Source organism: Echinops telfairi, unplaced genomic scaffold (assembly GCF_000313985.2).
Source record: "Echinops telfairi isolate 266 unplaced genomic scaffold, ASM31398v2 ScPeMD7_10;HRSCAF=50, whole genome shotgun sequence".
In the NCBI taxonomy this organism is placed as follows: Eukaryota; Metazoa; Chordata; class Mammalia; order Afrosoricida; family Tenrecidae; genus Echinops; species Echinops telfairi.
Window position 1 is genome coordinate 304,501 of NW_022103907.1, and position 10,239 is coordinate 314,739.

General features: G+C 41.6%; 1 protein-coding gene across 3 annotated transcripts in view; it reads right to left on the reverse strand.

Annotated features, from left to right (window-relative positions):
- Window positions 1-10,239, reverse strand: part of RBKS (ribokinase) — a 118,912-nt gene that overhangs the window by 102,330 nt on the left and 6,343 nt on the right. The window lies entirely within an intron of this gene.

Here is a 10,239-nt window from a genome sequence, read left to right on the forward strand (position 1 = left end):
TCCTACTATCATGTTCAGCCTTCATTTGGGTTTCAGTAATTCCTCTCCGTTACATTACCCTTGATCAAGCCCTACCAGGCCTCCTTACACCCTTGTCCTTGCTACTGATTTTGGATCACTTATTGTTCCCTTGTCCCTGGGTTTGTTAACACCAATTCTTTTCCCTCACCTCTCCCTTTCCCATATCCCCCTGGAACCTTTGGTCCCATTGTTTTCTCCTCCAGTTTATCCCACCTATTTTATCTAGATAGACCTGCAGAGTTAATAATATGCACAAACAGAAGACAGAGCAAAACAAGCAACAAAAGAAAACAAAACAAAGCAATAACAACCACAAAAAAACCAATGACCAAAAAAACCTTGTAAATAGTTCAAGGTCTGTTTGTTGACCTTTAGGAGTGTTTTCCTGTCTGATGGGGTGCTACGCCCTGGCCTCTAAATCTATTTTTGGTACTCCCTCAGGACTTCCTTGCTGTTCTGTTGCATGCCCTTAGTGTTTTGCCTCTTATGACTCTTAAAATTATTATAAAATTGGTGTGGTGGGATCATATCGGGCGCAATTCCCACACTGTGTCTCCAGTGTTGTCCCCCTGTAGGGCTATGGGTCAGTGAAGGATGTCGTGTCTCGTAGTGGGGTCAGCCATATGGTCTTCTCTCTGCATCGGCTGCTCTGAGCAGAGATATGGTTCTTAAGGGTTTGTGGCCCAGGATGTGCTCCACTCTCTCGCTCCCCTTCATTTGCTCCCATGTGCTCTAAGCAGATATGTCCTCCTCCCTGAACTGTAGCTTTAGTGCTGTCCTCTGAAGTAACTTCTTCTGGGGGGGAGGGGGGAGAAAGGAGCAGCTATCCCCACAGTTGGGATTGGGGCTGGCCCCTCAGACCTCTCTACCGGTTCCCTGCTTCATGCCAGCATGTTGCATTCACATCTTGGAGCACCGGGTTGAAGTCTGGTCTCTCTTTCTCTGGCCTTTTTTTTCTTTTTTAACATCATTTTTATTGGGGGCTCTTACAGTTCTTACAACAATCCACACATCAATTGTATCAAGCATATTTGTACATAGGCTTGTTTCATCATCATTTTTTAACCATTTTCTTTCTATTGCTTCTGTCGGCTGATGCTATTCCTTCTGATAGATGGCCGCAGACACTATTCACTTCACAGATGTTTACTGATTAACTACCATGAGCAAGGTACTGCGACAAATCTGAGAAGGGTTAAAACAAATTCATGCTCAATCCTGATAAAAAATACGATAGTACTTTTCAAATGGCCCTAATTACTTTAGATAACACCAGACCTCTTTTCTTTATGGTGTTGATGTAATAACAAAGAATTGCTACTGATTTTAATCCATACAACCTTTGAGTTCAGTTACCAAAACAATTTTTGTAAAATACCTGGCAGAGAACTTTAGGTAACTAAAAATTTAGACTGTAATTCTCATTTCACAATGAGACTTCTCTAAAGAACACAGTCAACAACACTTCTAGGCTTTTTGGCTAAGATCGAGCACAGAACATAGTATTATTGCTATCACAGACTTCAGATTATAACTTTCTAAACTCCGATGCAAAATCCAAGTGTAAAATATATTTTGTATAGGGCACTTAAAAAAACCAGTTTCACAAGGTACTTTTCCTAATACTACAGAATGAGTTCATTTGAAGGTATTTTTGACCATGAGAGGGTAAAGTCACTATCTAATATGTGGTATATTTAGGACACAAATCAAACCAACCAACCAAGCAACAAACAACTCCTTTCTCAAAGGTTCATGTCTCTGAATTCTACAATATCTATCATATTCATACTATTTCATAGCTCCTGCTTTAAATCACAGGTTCTCAACCCTGTAGCATATTAGAACATTAGCATTTATGAAGGAATTATGAAACTACTGATGCCTGAGCCCTATCCAAAAAGAGTATGCTTAAACTGGTTCTATCTGGCTCTCTTTACTTCCAGGATGTTTCCTGCCACAGACAGCCTACAAACTCCACCTCACGGCTCTGCTATTCCCTCTTACACGACTCTTGCTGCTTTCTTTGCTCTTTTTTATCAGCTGCTACACATGTTCCTCTCCCTCTGAAATCTTTCACTTAAAAATTTAAGGGATGGCCAGGAAAAAGATGGGCAGAAGACATACTGGATAGTCAATTAATGAAAGAATACAAATAACTAGCAAACATCTGAAAACAACAACAACCTCTCCCCCCAAATAATCAACTTTGTAATAAAATATGAGCTAACATTTATCACCTCTGAACTGGCCAAGTGTTGGGGAACAGTCTGGGATATAGGCCCATTAACACACTGTGGATTTGCAGAACAACTTATATGGAGGCAAATTTTCAGTAACAAAGGGGCTTCCAAAAGTTTATGTGAAAAAGGAAGTAAAAGAATGGATTTTTCCCAGAAACTTTGAAGCCCCCTTTTAATGTATCAAAAGTTTAGCGACGGTTCTTCTCTTAGAGAGAGAAACTCCACGGCTAGGAATCTCCACACACAAACAAAATTAAAAATGTTCATAAAAACGAATGCAAACAACTTACACTTAAAAGTCTATGGCACAGAGTCAATAACTGTTGAGATCTCAAGCAACAGAACATAAGGTGGCCTCCAACATGAAGCCCCTGTGCACCTGGGAACACGACAGGGCACAGGAGAATCAAAATGCAGGCAGTGTTTGTTCACGTGTACTAAACGTTAGCGGTTCACACCCACTCAGTGGTGCTACTTAAGAAAGGTCTGGCGATCTGGTGTAATAATAGAGATTACAAAAACCTCCCAAACAACAACAGAAAGATTACAGCCCCAACCCCTTATGGCGCAGCTCTGCTTTGAAACACAGGAGTTTGCTGGGAGTTGGCATCAATTAGGCAGCAACAGTCTTTTTGTAAGGAGGGCTAAAATGAAGAGATGCCCCAAATTTCCAGCATAAACGGTAATAGGAAAATGAGGCTTCAATGGGCAAGACAATAGATCGGTGCTTTAAAAAAAGGAGATGCAAGAAACAGAAAGGAAATCTTGAAGGGCAAGAAGGAAAAGTTCCAGAAATCAAGAAAGGAGTTGACGAAAATTGAAAATAAAGTTTTAAAATAAGATAACCCTAAATGAAGAAAAGGACCGAATGCAAGCGGCAGGATATGGGCAATTAGAACAAAATGCCACTGGCTGTTAATAGAACATATTAAAGAAAGGCAAATGAGGACTCATGTCAGATGTTAAGGGATACTTTGCGGTGAGGAGAGTTCGTTATACGGCCTTTGCCTTGGTTCTTGGGAAGGTCAGTTTGAGCAACTTCCCTCTATACCATGAGGTATGTACACCTTTGCCCCAGAGCTTTCTATCACAGGAGGTTTCTTGCTTTTGTCGAGGTTGGTTGCCATCTGGGTAAGTTGCAAACATCTCTGGTTTAGCACTTTGGTCTGGTTGGGGGCTGTAGCCTGTTAAAATATCAATTGAATTGGTCAATTGACTATACAGATGATGTAAGTAGTAGCCTATGATGCAAACAAGGGGTCTGCTGCCTATCAAGAGGGGATTGGTTAGTTTCTATACCGGGTGGGAGTGCCTCCGTTTGAAACTGAGAGACTTGTGTGTACAAGTGTCTAACCGGCTGCCCTCAGGGTGGAGAGGAGGCCTACTTGGTTGAGAAGGGCTGAGAGCACTGTTTAGCACTGTGAAGGGAGCCTTGGCCTCTGTGCTTCCTGCTGCCGAGCTGTAGCCTATTGCTCACGATCCTGAGTTTTACCCTGCTCCACAAACCAGTCAACTGTAAGCATGGTCTGGGAGTTACGTGTGGCCATTAACATGAATTAATGGACTCAGAAAAGTAGGGAGTTGGGGTGGGGGGCAGAGAGGGAATGAAAGTTGTTTTTTAAAGTTGGAAAGTAGAGGCATATATGACCTCCACCTCATGGGAAATTTGTTAAAAAATCATTTTATTGGGGGCTAGTACAACGTTTATTATAATCCATACATACATCCATTATATTAAGCACATTTGTTGCCATCATCATTCTCAAAACATCTGCTTTCCACTTGAGCCCCTGGAGTCAGCTCCTCATTTTTCCCCTCCCTCATGACCCTTGATAATTTTCAAGTCATTATTATTTTGCCATATCTTACACTGTCCAACGTCTCCCTTCACCCACTTTTCTGTTGACCGACCTCCAGAGACGAGGTTATATGTAGATCTTTGTAATCAGTTCCCCCTTTCTACCCCACCTTCCCTCCACCCTCCCGGTATCACCCCTCTCACCACTGGACCTGAAGGGATCATCTGTCCTGTATTCCCTGTGTTTCCATCTGTGCCAGTGTACATCCTCCGGTCCAGCTTGGTGCCATCTTGACTGGAACTCAGGGAAATTTTTTAGGTAGACTCTGGTCATTATTCCATTGAGATGGTTCTGGTGAAGCTAATACTAGTATGACTACTACCTCCCCTTTTTACATACATGACTGATTTTTGGATGAACTATATCCACCATTTGACTATCAACTTCTCACACTGTGGGGGCTTATGTATGGCTGTGATGCTGGAAGCTGTCCACTGGTATTTCAAATACCAGCAGGGTCACCCATGGAGGACAGGTTTCAGCGGGGTGTCCAGACTAACAGAGACTAGGAAGAATAAATAGGTGGTTCACTTGTGAAAGATTAGCCACTAAAAACTTTATGAATTATAGCAGAACACTATCTGATACAGTGCTGGACTACAGGGAGAATGTGGCGTCAGGAGTAGAGGGTGCAGATAATACAACCTTGCTTGCGGAAAGCAGACTGAAACAGTTACTGATGGAAGGTTAAAGGGCAGTCTTGGGTATAGATCACAACTCAGTGCAAAGAAAACAAAAATCCTCACAACTGGACCAAATGCAGGGGAAACAATGGAAGGATTTCATTTTATTTGCATCCATAATCAATACACATGGAAGTAGCACTCAAGAAACCAAGTGAGAGGTCTGGGGAAGGGGCTGTAGGCATCATTCTGGGCCTCGAAGGTGCCAAGGAGCAGCCCTGAAACCCAAGCAGCAGACCAAGGAAGTGGACGAGGACGATAAGGCTTTCAAGCAGAAACAAAAAGCAGAAGAAACTCCAGGAACTAAAAGCGAAGGCCGTGGGGAAGGGTCCCCTGGCCACAGGTGGAATTAAAAAATCTGGCAAAAATTAAGCGGTTCTTGGTGACTGAGGCAAGGATGACCCTTGATTCCATTCCTGTATAAACGTCTGGATCCCCTGCTATAACATCTGTTACTACCTATAGTTAGAATGAAGGGTTGTCTTGGAGCCTGCTGTACATTTAAGAATAAACTTTTGTGAAAAGAGAAAAAAAATCAGATGAATTGCATGAACTGGCTTTAGAGTGTTAAAAGCAGTGCAGATCAGTTTCTACTCAATTATTCGTACACATTGTTTCCACTCAATTATTCGTACACATTGTTTCACGTCATTGACGACTAGCCTCACAGTGAAACATCGCTCATCTCACTTCTGCCTTGTCCGTTTCCACTCCTCCTCCTTTCCTAACCCTTCTGCCTTCTGCATTTTGTCCTTGGCAAATGCTGCCCTTTGGGCATCAAGTGCCTCCCTCTCTCCCAGGCGCTACTGTTTCCCTAGAAAACCCACTGTTTGACTTAAGATTGAATCTGGGGGGTAAATTCACTTCCACACCTGAAAAGTGAATTTATTTTTAATTAAGGTTGAGAAGGTGACACTTGAGGATCGCCTTAATTTTATGCGTTTTAATTAAAATAATAGGTCAACATTTCCTAGTTGGTAAAAATTAAGTCTACAGGAGAATATTATATCCTTTGAGATACAATGGTGCTTTCTTTCTTTCTTAAGCAAATGGTTCCTGGTGGCATTTTTAATACCCTGAACTCCTGCAAGTTTGAGAGGGCTTCAAAAAGTATGTGGGAAAGTAGAACTGCAAGATAATAAAGTATTTCCATGAATTTTCTGAAGCCTCTTCGTAAATGTTAAACTTCTTATATTGCTCAAAACTTCACAACAGAGCCAAGAAATAAAAAGCCTTAAGATGTTATACAAATGTGTTAATCCGGGCTGCAGTCATAACTGGGTAGTGGCTGGGAGTAAATCACTTACCTTTCCAAGCCTTGTTTTCTGTATTTAAAATGCACAGGGTGCAGTCCAACATGGACTCAAGGTTCTTTCCTGCTCTGCAAGTCTCAAGTCCACAGTCATTGTCTAAATCCTTGAAAACACCATTCATGGAAACAGCTTTGTGATGTGGGTGTTGAACTGTGTCGCTTCAGTTTTTAAGAGTATTGATATATGTATACAAACTTGTTTCATATTCTGGAATTTTGTTTTATACGTAGTTGCCTGTTTCTTGAGCTAAATTTGCCACTGGTTTAAACCTCCATTACAATCATGAAAGAATATCAGTGTTTTTTCTCAACTCTCAACATGCAATTTAATTTGTTTTTTAAAAAATATTTAGTACCCACTATGTGCTCGTCTGCTGTTCATAAGCTTTTCAATGTCTCATTTTTCAGAAGTGGTCTGCCTGAGGACTGAGCCACAGTTTGTGTTAGTCTGGAAGCAATGCTGACACCTGTCCACCCCATGTGATCCTGCTGATCATTTGAAATATCGGTGGCAAAGCACACAGCATCACAGCAACACAGAAGCCACCCTACAAAAAGACAGGCGCTATACAGATGACACAACTTTGCTTGATGAAAGTGTAGAGAACTCGAAGCACTTACTGATGATGATCAAAGACTAGTCTTTGGTAGGGATTCCACCTCAATGTAAACAAAACAAAACTTGTCGTAACTGGACCAATAAGCAATAGCATGATCAACTGAGAAAAGTTAAGGATTTCATTTTACTTGGATCTATAGTCAACACCCACGGAACGGCAGTCAAGAAGTCAAATCAGCTGCATTGGGTAAATCTGCCAAAGACCTCTCGCTAGTGTGTGAGGAAAGATGTCACCCGGAGGACAAAGGTGGGCCTGACCCAAGCAGTGTATTTTCAGTCGCCTCATATGCTTGGGAAAGCTGGACAAGAAATAAGGAAGAGCAGAGAAAACCTGATGTATCTGAATTATGGGGCTGGTGAAGATTACTGCAAGTACCATGGACTGCAAAAGAACCAACCATCTGTCTCGGAAGAAGTACAATCTGAGTGCTCTTTAGAAGTGAGGATGAGCCATCGTCTCACATGCTCGGACATGTTATCAGGAGGGGCCCGGTCCTGGAAAAGGACTTCATGCTTGGTAAAGCAGAGGGGCAGCAAAAAAGATCTTTAACAAGATGGGCTGAGATAGGACAATTGTGAGTATGGTGCTTGACTGGGCGGTGTCCTGCTCTCTCTGGGTTGGAACTGGATGGATGACACCAAACCACCACAAGAACAAGTGCAAGGTACTCTATTTTATTGGACTATTTTTCTGTTCTACAAGCAATACAAGAATACATTATGATTAAAAAAATTAGAGAAGTAGGATTATATAGAGTAAAAGGTCAAAATTATTTTTCCTGAAAATATTTTGACTACCTTTTACTTATTTGATAAAGCTTATTTTACAACTTCCCCCCCTTAAAAAAAAACATTAAATATAGAATCCTTTTCTTCCATAACTGGGTTTTCTGAGGACTCTGCCTTGTCTTGTCACTGTGGGAAAACTTACTGTTCAGCATCAGGGTTTGCTCACAAAAGACCACAGAGTAAATGTTGGATTCATGTTCATCTTACCTAAACAAACACCCAAACCAAGCTCACTGCCATCAAGTCGGTTTTGACTCATAGCAACCCTACATTTTACTTAATAGATGTTTCCAACTATTTTACCTCTTAAATATTTTATGATCTCTTCTTATCCCCACAATAGGCTTTCTACTCCTGTAAACGGTCTTGGAAACCCACAGGGGCACTTCTGGTTTGTCCTACAGTCACTATGAATCAGAATTGAATTGATGGCAGTGAGTTTGTTTTCTCATGCCCACAGTGACTACTTCATGCTCTATCAATTCTTGTGAGGACTATTGCTTTATCTTTTGAATGAGTCTCCTTGTCCTCATTCATGCTTTCTTTGACATCTGCTTTAACATGTAAGAGATCGATCTCACACCATTCCTATATACAGAGCTCTCAACTGACTCCCAACTCCTCTATTATGGCCAACAAGGCCTTTCATCACCTTTACTTCTGATGTTCTACAGTGATTGCTTCCGTATCACATACCATGCATACCCACTGTGATCCCAAAAAACAAACTCACGGCCCAGAGTTGATTCTGACTCTGAGCAATCTATAGACAGGGTAGAATTGCCCCTGTGGTTCCCAAGGCTAACTTGTTGAGTAGACAGCTTCTTCTTTCGCCTTGGGTTTCAAGCTTCTGACTTTGTGGTTAACAGCCTAACATGTAACCACTACGCTACCAGGATTCCTAACCCACTGTGAGTTACATTTTATGTCAACTTGGCTGGACTGGGATTCTCAATTTGGCAGTTGGAGATTTCCCTATGATGTAATCTAACATAATACAACCAACTCCATGATGGGTTCTGCTCTGAGTAGTGGGAAGATTAAGGTGGAGTGCAACCCCCTTCATCAGGTCACAGCCCTGATGGAACTGGAATTAAGTTGCATTGGGGTGTGGCTTACTCTAATATAAGCTGACACTGTGCAGAAGTTAGCTCTCTTCCTGCTGGTCTGGATCCTGCATGTGGCTCAAAGACCCACCATATTGCTGCCAACCTGGGATTCTATTGACTCTGCAGCCATGAACCTGACTTGCTGTCTGGCTCATCTTCCTGCTTCTAGGTCCATCAGCCCTGGCAGTTATGTGAGTCAGGAAAAGCCACGAGGCTGACTTGCTTGCTGCCCTGAGATTCATCTGTGCCTGCGCCCACGAGCCTATGGTCTTCCTGCTTTGTCTTCCTGTTTCTTTAGTCCTGGCAGCTATGTGAGCCAGGAGAAGCCTCCACCTCCTCATCTAACTAACGGACTTGAACCAAACTGGTCTAAACTCTTATACAACGACGTGAGCCATTTATATTTGTGTGTTGTTGGTTTTGCTTCTCTAGAAAACCCAGCCTACACCCACGTTCGTGACTCTGCCCTGTCTGTTACTTTAGTTGGCAAGAACGTTCCCCATCCCCTCTCCTGCTCCATTGGCTTCAGGAAATGGTCCTTGTGTTCACAGAGAACCTTCAGGCACCACCACCACATCACACGCCAACGATGAGTTTTATGTCTGCCTTATCCTTCGCCTATATGCCCTTCAAGAGCAGTGACCATGCTTTGTTCATTGCAGCGTTCCTAGCAGTCCCTGTATTTTATATGATATGCAAGTAAGCAAAATACTGGCTTTCATTTTGCTCCAGTTTGCAATCACAGTGCCTATCTTATTTTGCTCTCTCAAGAAGTGACACAACAGGCTACAAGTCACTGACAAAGGATTGTTTAGTGATGGAAGACAGGAGCACTTACTTGGTCATATGTAATTTATTTTTCACTTATATTTACATCAAAAGGACCAAAGTTCAGCATACTTCCCATCAATGATCTCTTGATACTAAGGAATACAGTTGACACAGAAAGATATTTAGCAAAATATTAATTAAAAACCAAACTGGTAACCGATAAGTAACTTTCAAGACTCAAGACCAAGTAGGTCTTGAGTCCTCAAGTATTAGGAATGTAAGTGTTTTGGACGAACAACATTCTTTTGGGTTTTACGTTCCTGATAATATGGCTGCTAAAGAAAAGTTCTGTTCTAAGATAAAAGAGATTTCTGTGGGGGATACTGCTTAAAAGATACTACAGTATATCAGTATAAAATTTAGGCCAATGGGGGGAAAAAGTAATCTCGTTCAGTATTTCATCTTCTTTTGATCTAAAGGCTTCTAAATTCACTTACTCTACTATCTAGTTAAACTTTCTAGAGAACTAAGCAATGCTTCCTTGACTTGCCAAGGATTAAATTTAAATGCTTGGATGAAGATGAACCTTAATCTCTCAAACTATCACTTTTTAATTGGCAGCACATATAAGAATAACATCAAGCTGTAGCTGATATCATAGTATAGTCTACTGCCATGGAAATGTAAACATAGGTTTGTATTAAGTTTGTCTGAAAGCGAGTTTTAGGGATTCAGAGAGATTGGGAGAGAGACAGGAAATAAATTATGAGAAAAGTGTATCCTCTAATGTTGGGAGAGTCCTAGAAGTTAAGACCCACAATGATCTCATCTTG